This window comes from Miniopterus natalensis, chromosome 11 (assembly GCF_054644295.1).
Source record: "Miniopterus natalensis isolate mMinNat1 chromosome 11, mMinNat1.hap1, whole genome shotgun sequence".
In the NCBI taxonomy this organism is placed as follows: Eukaryota; Metazoa; Chordata; class Mammalia; order Chiroptera; family Miniopteridae; genus Miniopterus; species Miniopterus natalensis.
Window position 1 is genome coordinate 26,234,562 of NC_142091.1, and position 21,669 is coordinate 26,256,230.

The window sequence follows — 21,669 nt, forward strand, 5'->3', positions numbered from 1 at the left end:
GTATTTTCAAACTGATGTGAAATCAATTTAGTGAGAAGAAAGGTACTTTTTTTAATGAGAGAATAGAATAGACATTAAGACATTATTTAAGGGTTAGTTTTTGTTATGGGTTGAATTGTGTCCCCCATAAAAGATAAGGTGAAACCTTAATTGGAGTGGGGTTATCCCCCACTCCAGTGCCTCAGGGAATGTGACCTTATTTGAATGCAGTGTCATTACAGAGGCAATCAAATTGAAATGAAGTTACTAAGGTGAGCCCTAATCCAATGTGACTGGTGTTCTTATAAAAGAAAAAAACCAAACACGGACACGGATACGCACAGAGGGAAGATGATGGAAGACACAGGGAGACGGGAGAAGACAGCCATGTGACTGGAGTGATGCATCTACAAGACAAGGAACATCAAAGCTTGCCACAAAACACAAGAAGCCAGGAAGAGGCAAGGAAGAATTCTCTCCTAGAGTCATCAGAGAGTACGAACCAAGCTGACCTCGATTTCAGACTCCTGGCCTCCAGAAGTGTGGGACGATAAATGTCTGTAGTTTTAAGTCAATCAGTTTTTGGTGCACTGTCACTGCAGCCCTAGGAACCTAATACAATGCTGTCTCCTGAGAGCTTCTGTGGAGTGGGCGTGGGTGTGCATTCTGGGTCACAGTATAAATTTAATTCCTACTTGTGGTCAAAGAACTTTGTAAAACAGGCAAATCTACTGTTACTAAAATCTATCTGAGCACTCCCCTTCAGACAGAAGGCAGACAAAAAAAAATTCTGGAAAAAGAGAAGGGAGCTGTAGTGTTTGGGGTGAAGGATGAGTTTTTCTGGGAAGATGGGTAGAAAGCAGCACAGTTAAATAGAGTAGATTGCGATTGGGTACTATACTGTGTGAGACTAACCATGTGTCCCTCAGAAGAGAAAACAAAAATTGCTGTTTTTGGCAGGTATCTGGGAAAAGGCTTAAGCCAACTCACTTTGCATAAGTAGAAATGATTTAACCCAGCCAAAGCTTCAAAGAAGCTATGTGAGGCGTGTTAATGATATTGGGCACTCCATCCAGACAGGGAGAAAATCAGAGTAATGGAAAAGCAGACCTTAAGGGACCCAAGTGCTATTGACAACAGACGGCAGAAGACTGCTTAATATTCGTACACAATTAAACTAATTCCCTTTAAGCTTCCTTCACATACCATAAACAAGATCCCCCCATTCCTTAGAAATTAACTTTTAACATCTGGGTAAATGTATTGCTTAATGTCCAAATTCCCAAAATCTGTTTGTTTGTTTTTTACATATGACAAACCTAAAAGCACTTTGTAGACAGTTTCAACCTTGCTCTTGTCATGCACATTGTGACACAAGTGGCACAGAATTTCTATAATGTAGGATCATATTATCATTAACTGAGAAAAAAATGCATTATTACCAACTCTCATTTATTTATAAATATGTGTAGCCAATAAAGGTGTCAAAGGGACATCAGGATGAAACCTAATGGCTGATTCTGTCACTAAGGTCAAAATAGCATGATTTCCTCAAGAGCTGTAGTTTCTCATGTAACCACAGCACTTCCCATAGGGTCCCGTGGCTGTTCCCGCCAATACCCAATACCCACTTCAAGGTGCTACCTACAGGGGATATACATGGGACTGCCCATTGCCAACTCAGATGAGAGCAAGCAGATGGACTTTTAAATTCTTTCCCTCTGTCCCACATAATACGCCGGAATAGAAGCTAGTAAGGCAGCAGAGCAGGTAGGGATTAGACAAAGCTTTAGATAAACTAATCAAACTTGAACACTCAGTAGCTGCAAGTCTCTGGTTCCTCAGGAATAAAGTGGATATTGACCATACTCGTTTCAAAGAGTTTCTGAGAATTTAATGAGATAGATGGTAACTGTGAAATGCCTGGCTCACGGGTGTGCTCCATTCCCCTCAGATTTCAACCTGTACTTGTACAAGTGAGGGAGGGTGACAGGGAAGAATACAAGGGTGAAAGAGCTAGTTTCCCTGAGCTGGACAGGCTCAGTACCTACAGGGAGACATAAGAGATACCCAGATTTGTGTACGTTACAGTAAAATGGGTTAAATATTTCCACAAAGGAGAAACAAGGAGCCAAGAATGCCCAAGGAAGAGACCAAAGAATGAGTCACGGAATCTGGGTCTTAAGGATGCAAAGCAGGGAGGAGAAAAAGCCATGGAGGGGAAAAAAGAACATTTTAGTAAAATAGCGAGGAATGTGGTGAAATGTAGTGAGGCTAAAATTCAGGACTCTTGGGAGACAATGGTGAAAGATAAATATTCTATGAAAGACCTGGGATAGATTGCACACAGTCTTGTTTCAGAAATTCTGATGAGCAAAATGGTGGCCATGTATAGAAGGGAACTGACAGTCAATAAGACAGGCAGCGATGTTTCCACAAATATAATACCTATTGAGCACCCACTGTGTGATGGGTGCAGTTCCAAGTGCTGAATAATGTCAATACCATCAAACAACTCAAGTGCATCTAAACTCTAAATCTTTTAGTTTTATAGAAAGACAAAACAAGAAATTGGCAGAGGGTGAAATGAATACATTTAGGGAAATTGTAGAAAAAAGTATTTAATACTCCTGAAAATATTCTAACTGATACTATTAAATTGTAAAAAACGATTACTGTATGTGTACCACTCTCAACTAAGTTAGAAAGAATGTGGGGTTCATTCACTCAGCAAATATTCAACACCTACTGTGTGTCAGGTTTCTTCTAGCCAATAGGCATGGCAGAAAACAAAACAGAAACATCCCTGCCTTACTGGGAGCTGAATTCTAGGGACAGAGTTAATGCTTTTTAATTTAAAAATTTAGGGACAAGTAGGAAAAATGCTAAAAGTTTTTACCTCTTTAAAATATTACAAAAACCTTCATCTGTACAGGTGGGTAAAAATACTCTATGGCACATATATTAAGGAAAATAAAACATTTTTTTCTATTAATTGTGGACTGCCCAAGAAACTCTGGAAAGACTGTAAATCTAATTTAAAAATAAGAGTTTTCTGCTTTAATTCTTGTATGTAGATCATTTGATAAAAGTTTAACTTTTATAATCTGTTGGACTTAACTATACTGTAATGCCTACTAAGTAAACCTTATTTGTCATTGTTGTTCTTTCATTGAGTGATTTATTGAGCATCCCCTAAATGTATAATGCTCGTGCATTCTTGGGGATGGAAAGGAGGAGAATGTGGATCCTTACCCTGAAAAGATTTATCACTTCTCATGAGGATGAGGGGGTGAATAAAACATGTACATCTGAAACAAATGGGAAGCATTCAGGAGCAAATCTTGAGTTATTGCAAGATAACAAGTCAGTAGTATATAAAATTCATGGTAGTGACAATGGAAAGTGGAATACCCTCAACCAGAAGCTATGACACTTTCTTCTACCATGGCCACTGTTGCTCAGTTGGTTGGGGTCATCCCATACACGTAAAGGTTGCTGGTCGGATTCCCAGTCAGGGCATGTGCCATGGTAGAGGGCTCAATCTCCAGTAAGGGGCATGCAGAAGGCATGCTGCTCTCACAGAGATGTTTCTCTTTCTCTCTCCCTCTCCCTTCCTCTGTCTCTAAAAATCAATAAAAATATTAAAAAAAGAAACTTTCTTCTGCCACTTAGGAAAACACCTGCTTCCATGAGAAGCCCTTCATGCCATTCTGTTTAATAATGCTTCTCACTAACAATGAGGCAGTAGATTAGGCCTTGGAAAAATACCACTCTTTGTAACTAATTAATCCATTAATTACATAGTCAATTGTGAATAAGAAGTAAATTCGACATTATTTTTCATACCTATTGTTTCAGAAATCAAAATTGCAAAACATTTCATCCTCTCCCCTCAGTTATCGAAGCCAAGCACAAGCTGTGCTTATCCCAGATGAGATGTCGGTCACTGATCTATGATGCCTCACCCTTGAAAGGCTGGGACGCAGGTATTGCTGCTGATGAGAACATATGGTTTGGGTGGTTTGGCAGGCAAAATCCTGGCAGAAGAGTCTCAAAGCATCAGCAGATGCTGCCATCGCACAGACATCCAAATGGTGGCATAATTGCCGCTGCTGCTTTGATGCCACATGTTTCACTGTGATGACAGCAATGCCTTTCTCGGAGAGGCTGGTGGCAAAACAGACCCCCCCCTCCAATCCTCACAGAGACACAGGAGCATGAACACACACACACAAGCATGCACACATGTACACACAAAATCAGGTGCAGTCAGCCTTCCATGGGTCACTTTCATCTGTCTCCAATGGTGCAAAGCCAGCTGGAAAGGGAACAGCAACTGGAGAACTGTTTTGTTCTTTGCTTACAAAACTGATATTTAGGTTCCAATCAGAAAACAGGGGCCTGGCCAGACGTGGCTCAGCGGTTAAGCGTCGACCTGGGATCCAGGCGATCGGGGTTCGATTCCCGGTCAGGGCACATGCCCGAGTTGTGGGCTCGATCAGTGACTCTCTCATCACTGATGTTTCTTTCTCTCTCTCTCCCTCTCCTTTCCTCTCTCTGAAATCAATAAAGATATATCAAAAAAGAAAAAGAAAAAGAAAACAGGAAGTAGTCACCGGTCTTCCACCAAGCTCAATCAAAGAAAAAATGTTTGTTAGCAAATCAGAGATAGGATCAGAGCCCCTTGGTCTCCCTACCAGCCTATGGCACTGACAGATCCTGAAAACTCCTATCACAAATTGCTCAGATTCACCTTCATCCCACTCATTCAGTCGGTCAACATATATGTACTGATCACCTGCTATGGACTAGGAGGGGAGGGGGCTTCAAGAGCCACAATCTCAAAAGAGATGAGAGGTTGCTGGGGAGCACTCTCCTCTACTATCTACTAAGTCACTTTCAGTCATTCAGTCCACCTTTATTGAGCAGGGACTGTCTGGAAACATAATACCAGACAAGACAGGTGTGGTGCCTGACTCTAGTAAAGGAATTAGCCATATAAACCAGTCAATGCACTGTGTATCATACTACAGTAAGGGATCAGCTGTTTTAGAGACCCTGGGGGTGGGGGGCACACTAAGTCCCAAAGATAAAGTGTAGTTAGCCAAGTGGCTAGGGAGGAGTGCAGCCGAGGCAAAGGGGGCAGATTTAGTGTCAGGCAGACATTTGTTCTAGGTCATCAAGTGCTCCAAGCCTTAGCTCTTCAGCTGTTAAATGGGAAAATAGTAATACTAAATGAGGAAACGTGAGTCAAGAACTTAGGACTCAAAAACTGATAGCCATCATTGTCATTACTATTGCTATTATTGTTATTATTATTAACAGCAACATCCGCAGAGGCTTGGAGGTAAGAAAACACATAGAACCTCTGGAAAATTAACATGGTTCCATTTGGCTGGAATATAATGTGCATATGTATGTGCGTGTGAGAGAGGGAGGGAGCGAGAAGGAGGGAGAGAAGTGGGGGATTATCTGATGGTAGATGTCTGAGTTACTTCCAACGTGAGCGTGATTCTGAATGCTAATGGAATGAACACAACTGAGTCCAATCAACCGTCATCACTCCACTGGACAGGAATGTAACTTCTGTATATTGTAGATTCCTCATCTATGAAAAGAGCATTAAGACACTTGTCCTATCTATCTCAAAGAATTGTTGCTGTTAATGGATCCCACTCTGAACTCTAAGGTGCCAAGTAAAACTCAGAAAGGACAGCTACAAGTATGAGGAAACAGAGCCACTGTCATACTAATTTAGATAAATCTCCAAGTTGGAGTGAATAACTGATCTAAAAGCACAAAACTGCCAAGCCGTCTGTTTCGAGGTGTCAAACATTTGCATAGTCCTCATTTGTCATTCACTGAAGGAAAGGTAGACAAATTAATGAGCTGACAGAATACAGATCTAAAGCACATATGCATAATACGAACTCACAATAAAGCATACAAATTGTCTTCCCTCTGCACAGGAACTAAGTTACTCTGAACAAGTGACGGGGGGAAATGACACACCTGGACCTTTTACAAAGCACGGATCCAGGAACTAAGAGTCAAGACAGAAGCTATTTGCCTGCAGCCTTGGGGTGAGAGCCTGTGGGTGATTCACACTGATTTCACTTTTCAGTCTAAACAGAAATTAGGAGAATGTGGGGCTACACAACCTGGGAATAACTGGGCTGGAAAAACTTTTGGGGAATAGGGGTGTTAGCATTTTATAGTCATTTGCAAGGCTGCAGGAACACAATGGGATCTTCAGGGGTTTGTCCCCTTGGAGGGACAGTCTGGAGTCTGACTACTCTTGAGTCAAGCATTGTGCAGGATGGCAGAGGGGCTGAGGGACAGCTTGGTAGAGTAGGAAAGGGCACAAGACTTTGTCTCACACAGACAAATCCAGAATTCAAATCCGCTGAGTTCCACCTCTTCTTAGTTATGCAGACTTAGGTCAGTTACTTAGTCTTTCTGGTGTTGTTTTTGAATATTAAGTGAGTCATATGTCTGTGTAAAATGCATAGCAGAGGATTTCAAGCCATTAAACAAACAAACAAACAAAAGATAGCTTCAATGGCTCCCCACTGAACTCTAAACTATAATTTCTCATTCAAGATCCTCTATGCTAGATTCTAGCTCTGCCCTGTACTACAGGATTCAAGTACTTCCACAACACTTATAGGCTTTCCATGGCATGCCTAGGCTCACTCTGCTCCCCTCCCTGAAGGCTCTTCCTACGCCACCTGTCCTCTCGGTACCTACCCATCCCCAAGGTCCTGTGTTGGTCGCACCTGCTCCTGGAAGCCCTCTTAAAGCACTCTTCAGTTCTCCTTTTGAAATGTACTCAGTCTTACCTGGGTAAGAGCTAGGTTTCCTGAGTCACAAAAAGGGGAATAAAACTGGGGGGTTCACATCAAGGCTCAGGAGAATCTCCAGGCACAAGAGGAAACACTGGTTCTAGGAGCACTCACACAGCTATTCTGTATGGAGGCCTGTAAGCCATGTTGAGCAACCACCGTGGTTCCTTGACACAGGTGACATATGATGCCCATTCCAAGGTGAAGAATAGGTTTGGGCTGGGCTCCCACAGATGGCCATGGGTGGTGCTTGGCATGTTCCCCACACTTGGCTTTGTTCCTCTAATGTGAGGGTTAGCCCAGGTCCTCCCCCATCACTGCAGGCCCAAGACCCTTCCTCCCTGCTCAAGTCCTAACTAACTCTCCCTCTCCTAGCCCTAGGATCTTCAGCTAGTCATGAGAACTCTGGGTGGGCAGAAGAAAGCTCCTGCATCTTCCTCAGGTCTGTTTCTGACTTATTACTATGGCATAAACTCGATGTGCAGCTGTACCAGAGCCCTTCATTTTTTATTCTCAGGATCCTTTTCTTTTCCTAACAGTACTTCGCTCCTAAGATCAAAAATTTTGCTTTTAAAACTGTCATTTTTTAAAATGTAAACTTCAAAAGCCTATTTTGGAAGTAAAAAAAGTCTTTTTTTTCTTTGCTTTTCTGTGGACATGCCTCCTGCTTAATCTGCTTCCTACTAGAATGCCCCCAATTCTCCACAAGGCAAGGTGAAGACCACCAGCTGACTAGAAAGGCAGACATAAGGCAGCATGGAGAAAACCTCAAAGTTTAACATCTCACGGTGTTACACTTTTCGTATTCCATAGTATTTAAGAGAGTAAGCACTGGAAACAGACCTCACATTGACTCTGTCAATTACTAATACCTATGTGATCATAGGCAATTAACTTCTCTGTGCTGATTTGATCATCAATAAAGGAGAAAAGTAACAGCACTCACTTCTAACTACTACTGTGAAGTTTAAATTATTATAAAGTGCTTCACCCAGAACATGTCACATCCATACCACTTGATAAAGTGTAGTTTTATTATGCACCAGGCACTTGACAATTGAGTATGTTCTGCCTTACAGTCTAATATCATTAGTTATTATTATTTAAATCTATTTTTATTTCACTTTCCTTGCATGTAAGCCTTCTCTCTAACTAGATTTTTAAAGTTCATCCACTATTTTCTCAACTGTAAAACAATAGGAATAATTTGCCTTGCGAAGGTGTAAGCATTAATAGGGGTGGTTATGAGTTCTTAGTAGGACTCTAGGAAAGAGAACAGTAGTCATTATTGTTATATCCCTTGTGGGCAAAAAGCAAGTGCCCAAGAAACTAATCTATGAGCTTGGATCCATGCAAGAAAGGCAGGCGGTATAGGAGACACTGTCAGTGCCCCGCTGATATCCCAGGGACTCTGCCATTTCAGGGTGCTGTGGAGGACTTCCCACTACATCTCTGCATCTGAGGGTTTGTTCTTGTTTTTTTCTGGCGCTAAGACCATTCTGCCCACCTCACAGTAGGCTGAGTGCCAAGAAATTAATCTACCCACCACTCAGCAGCCCCCAAACAATGACTAAATGCACATGGCACCTCAATACCTCAGCTCCCTTCACCCCTTGAGTAGAATAATTCTGAAATGTCTTTCATACCATCTCCCAGAGTTTCTCCTCAGAATCAGCCCGTTATTCACTGTGGTAAATGGCTAATAACATGTCCCTTATTGGCTGCCTTCCTTTCTTGAATTTCTTTCTCTCTCCCCCCACAAGCACCCTTTGTTTACCCCCAAACAACCTTCCTAAATTCAAATTCTGGGAAACCCAAGCTAAGACAGTAGGGGCACATGCCCATCAATACATGAGTAGATAGAAACACTGTGGTACATACATACAATGGAATGCTATTTGGCCATAAAAAGAATGAAATCTTACCATTTGCGATAGCATGAATGGACCTACAGAGTATTATGTGAAGTTAAATAAGTCAGTCAGAGAAAGACAAATATCATATGATTTCACTTATATGTGAACAAACAAAACTGAAACAGACTCATAGACACAGAGAGGAGGCTGGTGGTTGCCAGAGGGAAGGGGGTTTAGGGGGTTGGGTGAGAGAAGTGAAGGGATTAAGAAGTGCAAATTGGTAGTTACAAAATAGTCATGGGGATATAAAGTACAGCATAGGGAATATAGTCAATAACTTGATAACTATGTATGGTGGGAGCTGGAAATATTGGGGGGGGGACACTTTGTAAAGTATATGACTGACTAACCACCATCAGCGATTTCCAACCTTTTCCATCTCGTGGCACATAAACTAATCACCAGCATTCTGCGGCACACCAAAAAAACATATTTTTTGCCAATCTGATTAAAACATAGATGTAATTTTGATTGATGTACCAAAAAAAAAAAGTAATAGTAATTACCTACCTTTTTCGCTCCAAAGAGACTTCTTAAAAAATTAGGTGCCTATATTTGTATCTAAGGATTTCTGGTACCAGGAATTAAGCAATCAGATGCAAACTTATTATGAGACATGACCAATAAGATGCAGTTTTATTTTATGGCCAATATATTTATGGTTCCAGAAAGGACATTCACACCAGATGGCTATTGTTGTGTTGGCTGTTGTCATTTTTTTTTTTTTATTTGACAACCTAAGGGAAAAGAGGTCAGGTATTGCATGTTTTGAAAATTCTTGAGGCACACCGGTTGAAAATCGCTGCACTTTGCTTATAGCTGAAACCAATACAAAATAATACTGGAAGTAAAGTATAATTGAAAAAAAATTTTAAAAGACAGTGGGGGCACCCATGCATATTGTTCACTGTCCACAGAGCTTCCCAGGATGTGATCCCATACCTATCTCCAATATGGTGATGCTAATGAACAAGCTGGTTTAGTGAAGAGCCTAAGAGTTACAGTCAGAAGATCTGGATTTGGTCATGGTTTTCCTTCAAATAGCTGTGTACAGACTGAATGTGTCACTCTGAAATTCCTATGTTGACACCCTAATCCCCAATGTGGTGGTATTTGGAGGTGGGGGACTTTGGGAGGTAATCAAGGAGGTCATGAGGGTAGAACCCTCATGCTGGGATTACGCTCAGTTATAACAGACAGGAGAGAGCATGCTTCTTCTCTTTCCCCGACCCCTGCCAGTCGCAAGGACACAGAGAGAAGACAGCCATCTACAAACCAGGAATAGGATCCTCAACAAAACCCAATATTCTCAGACTCTCAGCTTCCAGAACTGTGAGAAAATAAATCTCTGTTGTTGAAGCCACCCAGTCTATGGTATTTTCTTAAAGCAGCCCGAACTAAGACCCTTCAGAAAGTTTTCATTGCTCTTACTTTTAGTTTTCTTATCTGTAAAAATGGGACTGATAACAACATCTGTGCCACAGTGCTATTCTGAGAATAAAATGAGAAATTCCATGCGTTACTATGGCACCTGCAGAGCGTAGCAGGGAACAGAAGAATTAAGCAAGAAGTGGAACAGACAGGGGTATTGCCCTGAAGATGCTCCTGGATAGTGCAGAAGAGAGTCCTGCTAAGAAACCGCAACACAGAGCCAAAGCGGCAGATGCATTGGAAGGAGGAAAGATAAGATACAGTATAAAGAAAGTCCAGCTCAGGGAAAGGGACATGACCTCCAATGAAGCTGCCATTTGGTTCAAACGAGGTACGCAACTGTGAGACTCCCAACACAGCACTCCTTTTGCAAGGAATTCCTTACAGTTTTCCAGGCTGCTATGCTCTGAACCCCATACTATTGTGGATATACTTCTGTTACAGTCCTCTTCTCTCATTGCTTTGCATGCATCTGTTTGGAAACCCATCTTCCCCTGGAAGTTAATAATCTTCTCCATGTCAAGACGACTAGGACTGCTTGTTTTCTATACAAAACCCCATCATCCCCCAGCCAGGAAACTAACCACAATATCTGGTACACAATAAGTCCTAAATAAATGCTGGTGAAACATCTCAATTTTCCATCTTGCCATGTCTGAAATATGTAACTTTAGAATGATTAAGAAATAAATTATAGCAACGTCATTTTTCTGGGTACTGCTTCCCCATTTCCCTTCCAGAAAAATATCTTGACCTGAGGCACTGAGTGCCATAAAGAGAGTAAGCAAATGGACAGTGAGTATTGCCTCCCCTGCCTCGGTGATGGTCCGCAGATGAGGAGGCATCTCCCCTGAAGAGTGTGTTAAAATGACCTGACCAAACATTGAGGGAGGAAAGGACCCCAGCAGATCCAGGCTCAGCCATAAGGAGAGGGCCCAATTTCTTCTAAGAACTGGTATGTCCTTCCCTTTCAGAAAAACAGATAAATAGTTGTGACACGTCCACAAAACCATGCTGAAATCAGAAAAATTTCATTAGTTTATCTGCTTGGAGCCAAAACATCAAAAACCATAGTCAGTGCTAATCTACTTTTCTCTGCTTCCAAGTGCTACTTCAAATAGCCTGACAAAAAGCCCCAAAATGAACATGAGTTGTTCAGATTAATTCCCTTCACTAGAAAATATCCTTGTACTGTACTGAAACCAAGGACAGCATACCATGGTTCTTTACTGACTGGACAATTACTCTAAGAAGACAGAACTTAATATAAGCTACTAACTCCCAAAGCTATTTCATCAGGAAAAACCCAGAGAAAGACAGTAATTCAACCAGATGAAGATAATCTGCAGGAAGTCCATGCTTTCTGGCGGCTGCTTCAACAGTTCCTCCTCTGTGCCAATCCTATTCTGAAGCTCCATCTGATATGTCAGAGGCTCTTCAAAACCCAGGGGCACACTATCTCGCCACCTCCACCTTGTGCTTTCTCCTATATTTTCAATCTACACAAAAGACCTCATCATTCCATGCTCTCCATGACCAGCCAGAAACTTGAGAACCATCATTATATCTCCTTCTTACTCCACCATGACCCTTCTTCCCAACACAGACACATACACTGGTTGCCAAATACAGTGAATTCTCCCTCCTGAATATCTTAAATCGTTTCCTTCACTTCATCCCTGTTGCCCCACACTTACTCCAGCCCTGTATTTCTGGATTTCCTACAATGAGTCTTCCTGGCTCTAGTCTATCCCCGGACACCACACACATGGCTTTTAGCTAGCTTTCCAAAATGCTGCTCTACCATGTCACTCCCGGCTTAAAAGTCATTCAACGGCAACCCACCACTCTCAGCACTACATTTAAAGACCCACACCCTTCCTCACTCTAGACCTCTTGCCATGCTAAATTAAAGATGATTAATCACCTTCCCAGCTTTCTCACTTTCCTCAATCTTTGTAAATGCTACTCTTGCATCCTCAGTTTGTAATAAGTCCCACCTACCATGTGAGGCTAACACCTGGGCCTATACTGGGACTAGGTCCAATGGGACCTCCTTGGAGAAAGGATGCTCTGACACCACCTTTCTCCAACACACTCACGCGCATGCACACATACACACTGGTCCCACAGTCCTGGGCACTGTTGGGTCACAATATATATCACAGTACCATACACACACACACACACACACACACACACACACACACACATAACAAGTCTCTCTGACAAGACTGTGACCTCTACAAATGTCTTTGGATCTCCAGAAGCTGACATAGTTCCTGCCATGCAGTAAGGACTCAGGAAATGCTTATTGGAAAAAAAAATTAAAAGAGGTAAATAAATGAAGCCATAGCGTATTTTCCATTCTGTGATGAGATGATCTACTCCCAGATATTACCCAGTAATAATCAGACTGATCAGACTGTAATGGGAGCAGTTTAAACAATTGAACACACCAAGGGAACCTCCAAGTAAAACAATCCCTAGGGACCTCTCCATTCAAATTGGGTACCAAGTGGCTTATTGTTTCATGAATCTTCTCTTGTCTTCTCTCTCACGTTTAAACTACCCAAAGGCAGTGACTGACATCCATTCCTTCAACAAGTATCTGACAAATAGTAATAATGTGTCAGGCAATAATAATAATGAACACTTACATAGTACTTACTGTGCTGCACTGGGTTAAGCAAATTCCATTATGTTTTTAGTGTTGTTGTAGACAGTGGACAGCGGACCAGACATAGGAACAACTTCATACCACATGGGGAACATTTCACCTAATCATTCTATGTCTTCTCCAACAAACATTTATTGAATGCTCACTATATTCAAGGTCTTTTAAGTGTATCAAGGCATTTTCTTGAGGTAGGCATCTCTATTTTATCAAAGAAGAAACTGAGATACAGAGAGATCAATTATTTTCCCCAAACCCCACAGGTGAGAAGTGGCAGAGCTGGGATTTCAATCCAGGTAGCTAGTTTCAGGGCCCCCTGTTTTATCCACTTAACAAAATCACCTCTTCTCATTGTTTCAAAAATAAGAATGGTTATCTGTGAGTATGAGTGAGTTGTGTTCTATCATTACCTAAAGTTCCTTTCCTTTTTTGCTTCCCATGTTTTCTAGTTTTCCTACATTAAACCATGCAATCTTGAACATAATTTATAACAGAAAAAAATAGCTGACCATGCAGTGAAAACAACTGCTACATTACAGAGAAAGTGAGCAGAGAGATAATAAAATGCTAATGGGATGAGCTGTCTAAAGTCAGTGGGAGTTCACTATCAGACTCTCCAATGATGGACACTCAAGGACTCCAGCCTGCTTCCTGCACTGCCAGTAAGCACAGCCATAGTCAAAGCCATTAAAGATGCTATTGTAATTTAAATGCTTAAAAGATCTCTTCATGAATTCAGAAAGAGATGTGATCAAGAATAAACAGGAAGACCTGGTTGTTGGTGCTGTTTTCTTAGGAAGAAACTACAAGTGAATGATTTCCAAGTAAAAACATTGAAGTTCAAGACACTGGTGCTGTTCAGCCTGGAGCCGGCAGATTCTTTCTCCGCTCTGTCTTCTGGGTGTCTGCAGAAATCTGGGTCAGTCAGTCACATGGCTGACCCACATTTACAGACACCCAGCCTTCCCATCCTATTAGAAAAATAGAGCTCTGTGGAAGCAAGTTTTATGAATAACTAAATTTACAGATAAGCCCGTTTTAATTAGCTAGGGAAGAGGAACCCCATTCCTTCTTCCAGAAAAAAAGCCAATACTGATTTTCTACATTGGCACATCTGTAAACAGCTCCCGGTCTCTTCCACTGCACTGATTAGGCTAATTTAAATTCTCTTTGAATATCATTAATTTGCTTCCCCTGCTTTTTAAATCAGTACATCAGAAGGGTAGCGCTTTGAACCACCCGTTTTTGAGGGATGACAGCCGTGTGTGATCTCCCAGATGCCTGGTATTCCAGTTTCTGCGTCTGCTTAAATTCGGTTTGCTTCAGGTTCTCACAATGAATCACACGTCATGGCATGGGGAACTGGGGGAGGAATTGGCTTAAATAGGCTGTAGGTCAAAGTTCTTTTCCGTGGCTTCATGGTCAGAATTATGAAACACATATTCCTACTACTCTCATTTTTCTAGAAATAAAACCCTCTTAGAAATATAGTTTTGTCATTCAAATGTGCTACAGCAATTCCCCTTTCTGTTTCAGGCAGCAACCCTATACCTGTTTCTTCCAGAATACACGAGTGAATCAGATGAAGGTATCGGGGCCATTTAGCAATAATGGGAGTAGGGGAATGCTGATGAGAAAGTGAGGGATGGCCAGTTTAAAGCCTTTGGAGATTTTTACAGGAAAATGCCCATCTCTGCACCTTTCCCCAAAATCACTGCTTTAGGGTTAAAAGATGCCCCCCACCCCACCTTCCCATCACACAAAGAGGGAGGTTGGTGTTGATGATTTAAGTCTGCACACGTTCCTGTGAGCACAGGAAACCTTTCTGTAAAATGCATGTGGATTTCTTTGTTAGGCTATAGTGACTCCTGGGAAGTATATCTTACAATCTGCTCAATCTGCGTGTTCCAGATGAAATAACCAAAGAAATTTGTTGATTTAAATTTATATCTCGGGATCAGCAGGAAAAGGGAAAGCATGCCAAATTAATCCGACTTTTGCCTTCCTTTGTTTAAATTTTATTTTCCCTTCTCTTCTTTTCTTTTCAGAAATGTGTCTGCTAAACGGGTGGATCAGGGAAATTCTGGGCATCTAACATAGCAGGATGTCGGGGAGGCATTTGACAAAATCTCTCCTGAGCTCCCAAAGGACAAGACAGGGAAAATATGGGCCAAATGACAAGCCAGGGAAGGGGTTTAAAACGGATTGATTTTCAGAACACACAAGGCAGTGTCAACCTGGAGAGAAGTCTCCAGTGGCTTGCCTCAGGGCTCCGAATTCAGTCTTGTGTCTGTCAACATTTTTCCTAATGACTGGGATTGGGTTACGGACATCTCACCAAATTTTCACATGACTGAAAACCAGGAAGGACAACAAATATACTGGATGACAAAGCAAGCCCCCAAATGACTTCAATAGGCCAGGAAGGTGTTTCTCAAAGCATGGTCTGCACATCACCTATATAACAATCGTCTGATTTAAAATGAGTCATCTGGTTTAACATGCGGAAGCCTGGCCCATGCCAATCCTGCTGACTCGTGGCAGACACGGTCACCTCAAACAGTAGATCCTGGCCTGTAATTCCGTGTGTCTGTGAGCATCCTTTCTGATGCATACATGAAAAAGGCCTTCAAACTATTGCTACTTTGAGAATAGCAAAACTGGAAGGAGAAAAACACCTCCAGAAAGTTTCTTTGTTTTGTTTTTTAACTCAGAAAAAGACCAAGGAGTATCCTTTGAAATGAATTAGACATCAATAGGTATCTAAGTGGTGGCATAAGAATTAAGCCAAATTACACTCAGGTAGAATGGAGGAATGTTCCAGTTCAACCCTTAGGGGTCTCTCTTGAGAGGCAGGACCTCACAATGTTCTCCCCTCCGTAAATGAAAGGTTTTGTTCCAGGTGCCTTCCTGGGAGTAAGCACCTCAGCAGGTAATTCCATTAGCTTTGTCACTTTAATAACAACCAGATTTACCAAAGGAAAATGGAAGAAAATATTGAATAAAAGACAATGTAAATATTGTTTGTTCCTGAAAATGACTCTCCAACTTATCCCTGAGCTAAGAGCTTCTGTGATTTTTATATTTTAAATAACAACCCTGAAATCCACTTCTAAGGGCCACTTTAACACTCATGCAACTTTCAATTTAAGGAAATTAAAAATACATGGGAAGCCATGTCTTTTTACTAGTAAGTACTTGAAGTTGATATTAAAATCTGGAATCAAAGGAAAAGCCAGCTCTTGCGCCCTAACATAAGGCCTCTGTCTCTTAGCATAACATGCAATTGATTTGAGCCCAAAAGTCCAATTTTCTCCTTGATAGTCTGGCATTTTATGAGATCTGGCTCGCTGAGAGTAACTAATACTGCAACGAAGAGGCAACAAAACCTCATGAAGCAAAAATCCTGCTGAACGAACAAAAACTGCAGAAAAGACAGCATCTCATGTTTCCTTCATTCTCTTTTAAACACCTTGTACAGCCCAGCCGGGCGTGGTTCAGTGGTTAAAGTGTCGACCTAGGATCCAGGTGATCAGTGGTTCGATTCCCGGTCAGGGCACATGCCCGGGTTGTGGGCTGCAGCCGATCAGTGACTCTCTCATCATTGATGTTTCTATCTCTCTCTCTCCCTCTCCTTTCCTCTCTCTGAAATCAATAAAGATATATTTTTAAAAAATAAAAAAAAATAAACACCTTGTACAATCATCTCCCCATAATGAATATTCAATGTTTCAAAAATATTTCCCTTTAAGAAAAAAAGTGGAACGGGGCGCTTAAAATAGGAGATCAATCCATAAATTTCCCAGACTGTTACTAGGATTTGCTAAAAAAATAAAATAAAAATTTTAAATGGAAAAAATAATTCATCAATTAATAACCTTTCAGCTAGCTGTCTATCTTCTTGAACAAAAATATATGGATTTACTTCTTGAGAGTCAGATCAAAGGTGCTTCAGAAAATTAACATCTTTCTTTTATTACTAAAGGGAAGATAAAGCAAGATGTGGTTTTATTCTTGAAACTCACCTCCTGGATTTATGATAACATAAAAGAGATGCCAGTCCTAAGATCCCACCTTCTCTTTTAACATTGGGATAATTGAATCATATTGCACCCCATATGGCTATGCTCTGTGCTTTTGAAAAACAAAAACAGAAGACACAAAACAGGCTGGTGGTGCCCAAGTGTTCAGGAGAGAGGGGAATGGGAACAAGGATCGGAACTAGATAGAGGTGATAGCTGTACAACACTGTGAGTGCCCTAGAAGCCACTGAATTGAACACTGAGCTGTTAATTTTATGTTATGTGACCTTCATCTCAATAAAACAAAAAACTAAAACAGGTTAATTCCATTCTTTCCCTGAGGACATCGTCCCATCAGCAGCTGGCCAGCAGAGAGAGGTCAGCAGAGAGTCTGAGGGCGTTGAGTGGGAGTCTGTATCCCAGCACCCACTCACAGATATGTGACCCATACCGTTCTCAGCCTGAAAAGAATTGTAGCTGCTAAACTAAAAATCAAAGTGTCACTGAGAGGTTACCTCTCAAAAAAAAAACAGCTGGCCTGCCCAGCCGGTGTGGCTCAGTGGGTAAGCACTGACCTATCTAGGAGATCATGGTTCGATTCCCGGTCAGGGCACATGCCTGGGTTGTGGGCTTGATCCCCAATGGGGGGCATGCAGGAGGAAGCCTATCAATGACTCTCTCATCATTGATGTTTCTATTTCTCTTTCCCTTCCTCTCTCTGAAATCAATAAAGACATATTTAAATAAAAAAAAAATTTAAAAAGCTGGCCTTATGGTGAAGGGACCTGGCTTTGGCCTCAGCTCTAGGAAGAGCTCAATTATGCTACCTGTGTACCCTTATCTCTGAAGTGTGGATAATCATGCCTCACGGGGTGGCTGTGAAGGTCACGTGGGTACCGCCTCCCATGACGGAGCACAGTCAATATGGTTTCTTTTGGAGTGTTCAAAAAAGAAGAAACAGCTCTGTAAACTACAGCTGACCCATCAAGCTGAGTGCCAAGTCTGTCTGGAAGGGGATGGTGGGGTGTGCAGGACCCATTAAGGACCACAAAGCCTGAGGTCCACAGAGCAAATGGAGTATTTATATACCAGGTACAAACTGTGCACTCCAGGCATTAGCAAGAGGCACAGTAAATGTCAAAGGTCAACCACAAGAGGGAATTTTGAAGGTAAGAGACACTTTATGTGACGAACAGGTACATTCACATTAGTTTTCAAACGTAATCTCCCCCACACATAATCCCTATTATTGAGTTTAACAAAAATTATTTTCACAGCAGAACCTTACCTGCAACATTCTGTTCCTAGCTTCCTTGAATACACGCCCCCCCCCCCACACACACACACAAGAATCTGATACATGATGGCATTCCAACCCAACAATGTCATCAGAAAACAGCATAATCCATCCTGTCCCTCATGGTTACTTCCTCCAAATGTTATTCCAGTTAATGACATAACCAGCACTTTCAAGCTTGCCTCTGACCTCACCTAACCTCGCAGCCCCATTCTGGGACATCAGTATTCCAGAAACTGGTCTGATTCCTGATTAAGCCTTTTCCTTCCACATCTGGTTAGAACTAAGAAGTCCAGATTCTTTTACTCCAAAGACCCTATTCTGTCCATTTTAGCAATTCCACAACAATGACAAACATAAAATACAAACCTAATTGAAAAGTTTGATTTTTTTTCCAGTACTTAGTATGTTTTTGATCACATCTGTGAAGGTGCTGGCCCTGAAAATGAACAGATGAGAGAGCCCAAGCCAAGAGCTGACATGAAATCCTTTTTCTCATTTGTTCACAAGAGCCTCCCAGCAATCAGAAAATGAACTGTCCCAGCCCAAGCTTCAGGATTTTTTACTCATCTATAGTCCAGCAAAGTGATTTTGGGAGAGGCAAAGATTGAATAATCTGCTTTGGTCTGAGTTACCACCAAATAGCCCTGGAACTACCTGGTATATACAAGAGATGATTTCCTCTTCATGGGGACCATTTTTCTGGCCCCATCAAACAGATTGTAACTCCATCAAAAGTAGTGTATGTTACCTGCCAGAAGAAAAAAATGAAACCATGGCTTGGTAAATGCAGACATGCTTGATAATTGAATGCTTCTGTGTTTCAGATTTGCATGTCTGACAGCATAGGGGCAGGTGCTACTGAGCACTAGTAATGCCCCTTACATTCCTTTTGGAATGAGAAGGACTAACATAAATATATGAGCAATCCAGACATGTTGCTCTATGCTGCAAACAAAATAACTCATTTAGTATATAATACAAAATCGGTTGTGGAGCAAGCTTAAAACTATGTTCTCCAAGGAGAGAGACAGTGTTTCTTACTGAAGATGGAATGAAGGAGAAGACAGAGTGTGTTTAAAGAAGTCAGAAAAGCATTGCCTGCAGAAAGTTTATAAATGGGAGGGAGGGAGGGCAGTGACAAAGCCAAAGACCTAACTTGGGAAAACACTGAAGTACTTTTGCAAAGAAATACCAAAAGAGGTCGATGTATATAAAATAGAAATTGATGGACTTGAGGATGAAAATACTCAAAAACTTTTTAAGAGAGTGGTGAAATTTGAGGTCTTTGGCACAGTCAAAATAATACAGAATGTCTTATATAAAAAATTGCTGCCTAGCCTGCCCGGTGTGGCTCAGCGGTTGAGCATCGACCTATGATCCAGGAGATCATGGTTTGATTTCCGATCAGGCACATGCCCGGGTTATGGGCTCAATCCCCAGTGGCAGACGTGCAGGAGGCAGCGGATCAATGATTCCCTCATCATTGATGTTTCTATCTCTCTCTCCCTCTCCTTTTCTCTCTCTGAAATCAATAAAGATTTAAAAAAAAAATGCAGCCTAAAATGAATTCAAAGCTCCAACCAGGATATGAGAGGCAGCAGCTACCTGAGGCAGGCAGAGGTATGGAGGGGCTTGGTGAGCTGAATAACCAACAATAGGTTTATGGGACGTTATTGACAGACAAAGAGGAAAGAAGGATAATAAAAGAATTATGTTGAGGATAGAGTCCTCCAGATAATAGAAATATAAAGAGTCAACCCAATAACTGACCAAGAGAGCATTAAACACATTGTAAGAAAGCATGGGGAATCTGAGATGACTACATTTGTAAGAAAGTGATGGGTAGGTTTGTAGACACTTTCTTGGCTCTGTTAGGGCAGGGAGAAACAAACCATAAATATAAGCTAAAAACTCTACTGGGGTCAATAAAATGTCGTGAAAAGTATTGAAATGTCAAATATTTTTTTCAATATAAGTTATTATCATTATTTTTGTCACTACCTTAAATGGCTAGGGGAAAAAATAAGCCACAAACTCCCATATTTACAGTTAAGCTCTTTGTAGATCATCGGTGTTTCAATGTTCTTGGTCTACACATACATTATTCAAAGCTTTGAAGCACAAAAGAACAAAGAAGGCACTGGAACAAATCCCCAGCATGTTCAGAGGTGAAGGTGATAGCAAGAAAACATCTCTCCTTCATTTAGTCCAACCTTTGGAAAGGAATGACACAGAGACACAGAGCTGCTGTTGGATAGATATGCACAGCCAACCCCTCTTTCTCTTCTTTTCTTTCCAAAAATACTTACCGAGCACCGATCATATGCCAAGTTCTGACTCGCCGAGACACAGGACACAGTGGTGCATTAGAAATAAATCCTGCCTTCAAGGAACTTACACTCAAGCAGAGGTAATAAGACAAATACACAACTGATGCTGAAATAAGATGATGTGTTGCCAAGGGAGTGAATTCAAGCTGGGCCTCTATACCCAAACCTTGGGCAAGCTCAGCAATTCTAAAAAAACCAGCTAGTCTCACAGACCTCGTTGGAAAGAGCCAAATAGATTCTTTGACAGCATGACTATCAGCCAGAAAAGTTTTATCACTTGCTCTCTGGGAAGCTGAACAGAGTCTTAATACAGACAGAATACAGAACACATAGTAAAAGTGTGATTTAAAATAACTGGACAACAGTGTTTATTTCATTTCCCAGGGACCTGCGGAGCACAGCTGAATTTTTAAAAAGTATCCTATCTAAACAATTAAGTTTAACCACCAGCAATAACACCTCTTCCTGGTCGACTGTTCCTGGAAGAATAATGTAATCAAACATTGACGATAGATTGTTCAAACGGTTAGTCCTAAAATTACACATTCATAAACACAAGAGGGGACAGGATGATATGTTGGAGAGAAGTATTTGGGCACATCACCAAACCTCACTCTGTCTCCTTTTTCTCATTTGTAGAACAGGAAGAGGGTAAGTAACTCACAGATTATCTATAACAATAAAATGGCACATGCACTAATACTTTTAAAACTTTTTTACCATTATACTGTTATATATTCTCCATGTTGCTATATGCAACTACATACAGATGATGGTCATAAACATTTGTTTCCTACGCATGAGCTCCTGTTGGGGTTCACCCATTTCTTCATATTCATACATGCACAGAATGCACAGGTTTGAAATTTGTACCTCGATATCCTGAAGCTTTAAAGCTACTTCCAAATGAAAGTCATCTTCTTAATGTCTACTGAAGAGAATTTACACTGTATTTATAGCCTGGACAGGATCATTACCTTCCAATAAAAATGACTCATTAAATAAAAAGCAATTTTCACCTGTGAGTTCTTAGGATATATTTGCTTACTTGGAACCTCTTGCTCAATGTGTTCTGTATTTCTCAGTACAGTTATTTAAAGTTCACATGTCTGTTTAAGATTTTCCAAATCAGAGCAACTCAAAAGCACTAAAAGACAAAAAACAAT

General features: G+C 41.2%; 1 protein-coding gene across 1 annotated transcript in view; it reads right to left on the reverse strand.

Moving 5' to 3' along the window:
• Positions 1-21,669, reverse strand: part of FAT3 (FAT atypical cadherin 3) — a 607,947-nt gene that overhangs the window by 440,058 nt on the left and 146,220 nt on the right. The gene's annotated exons all lie outside the window — the stretch shown is intronic.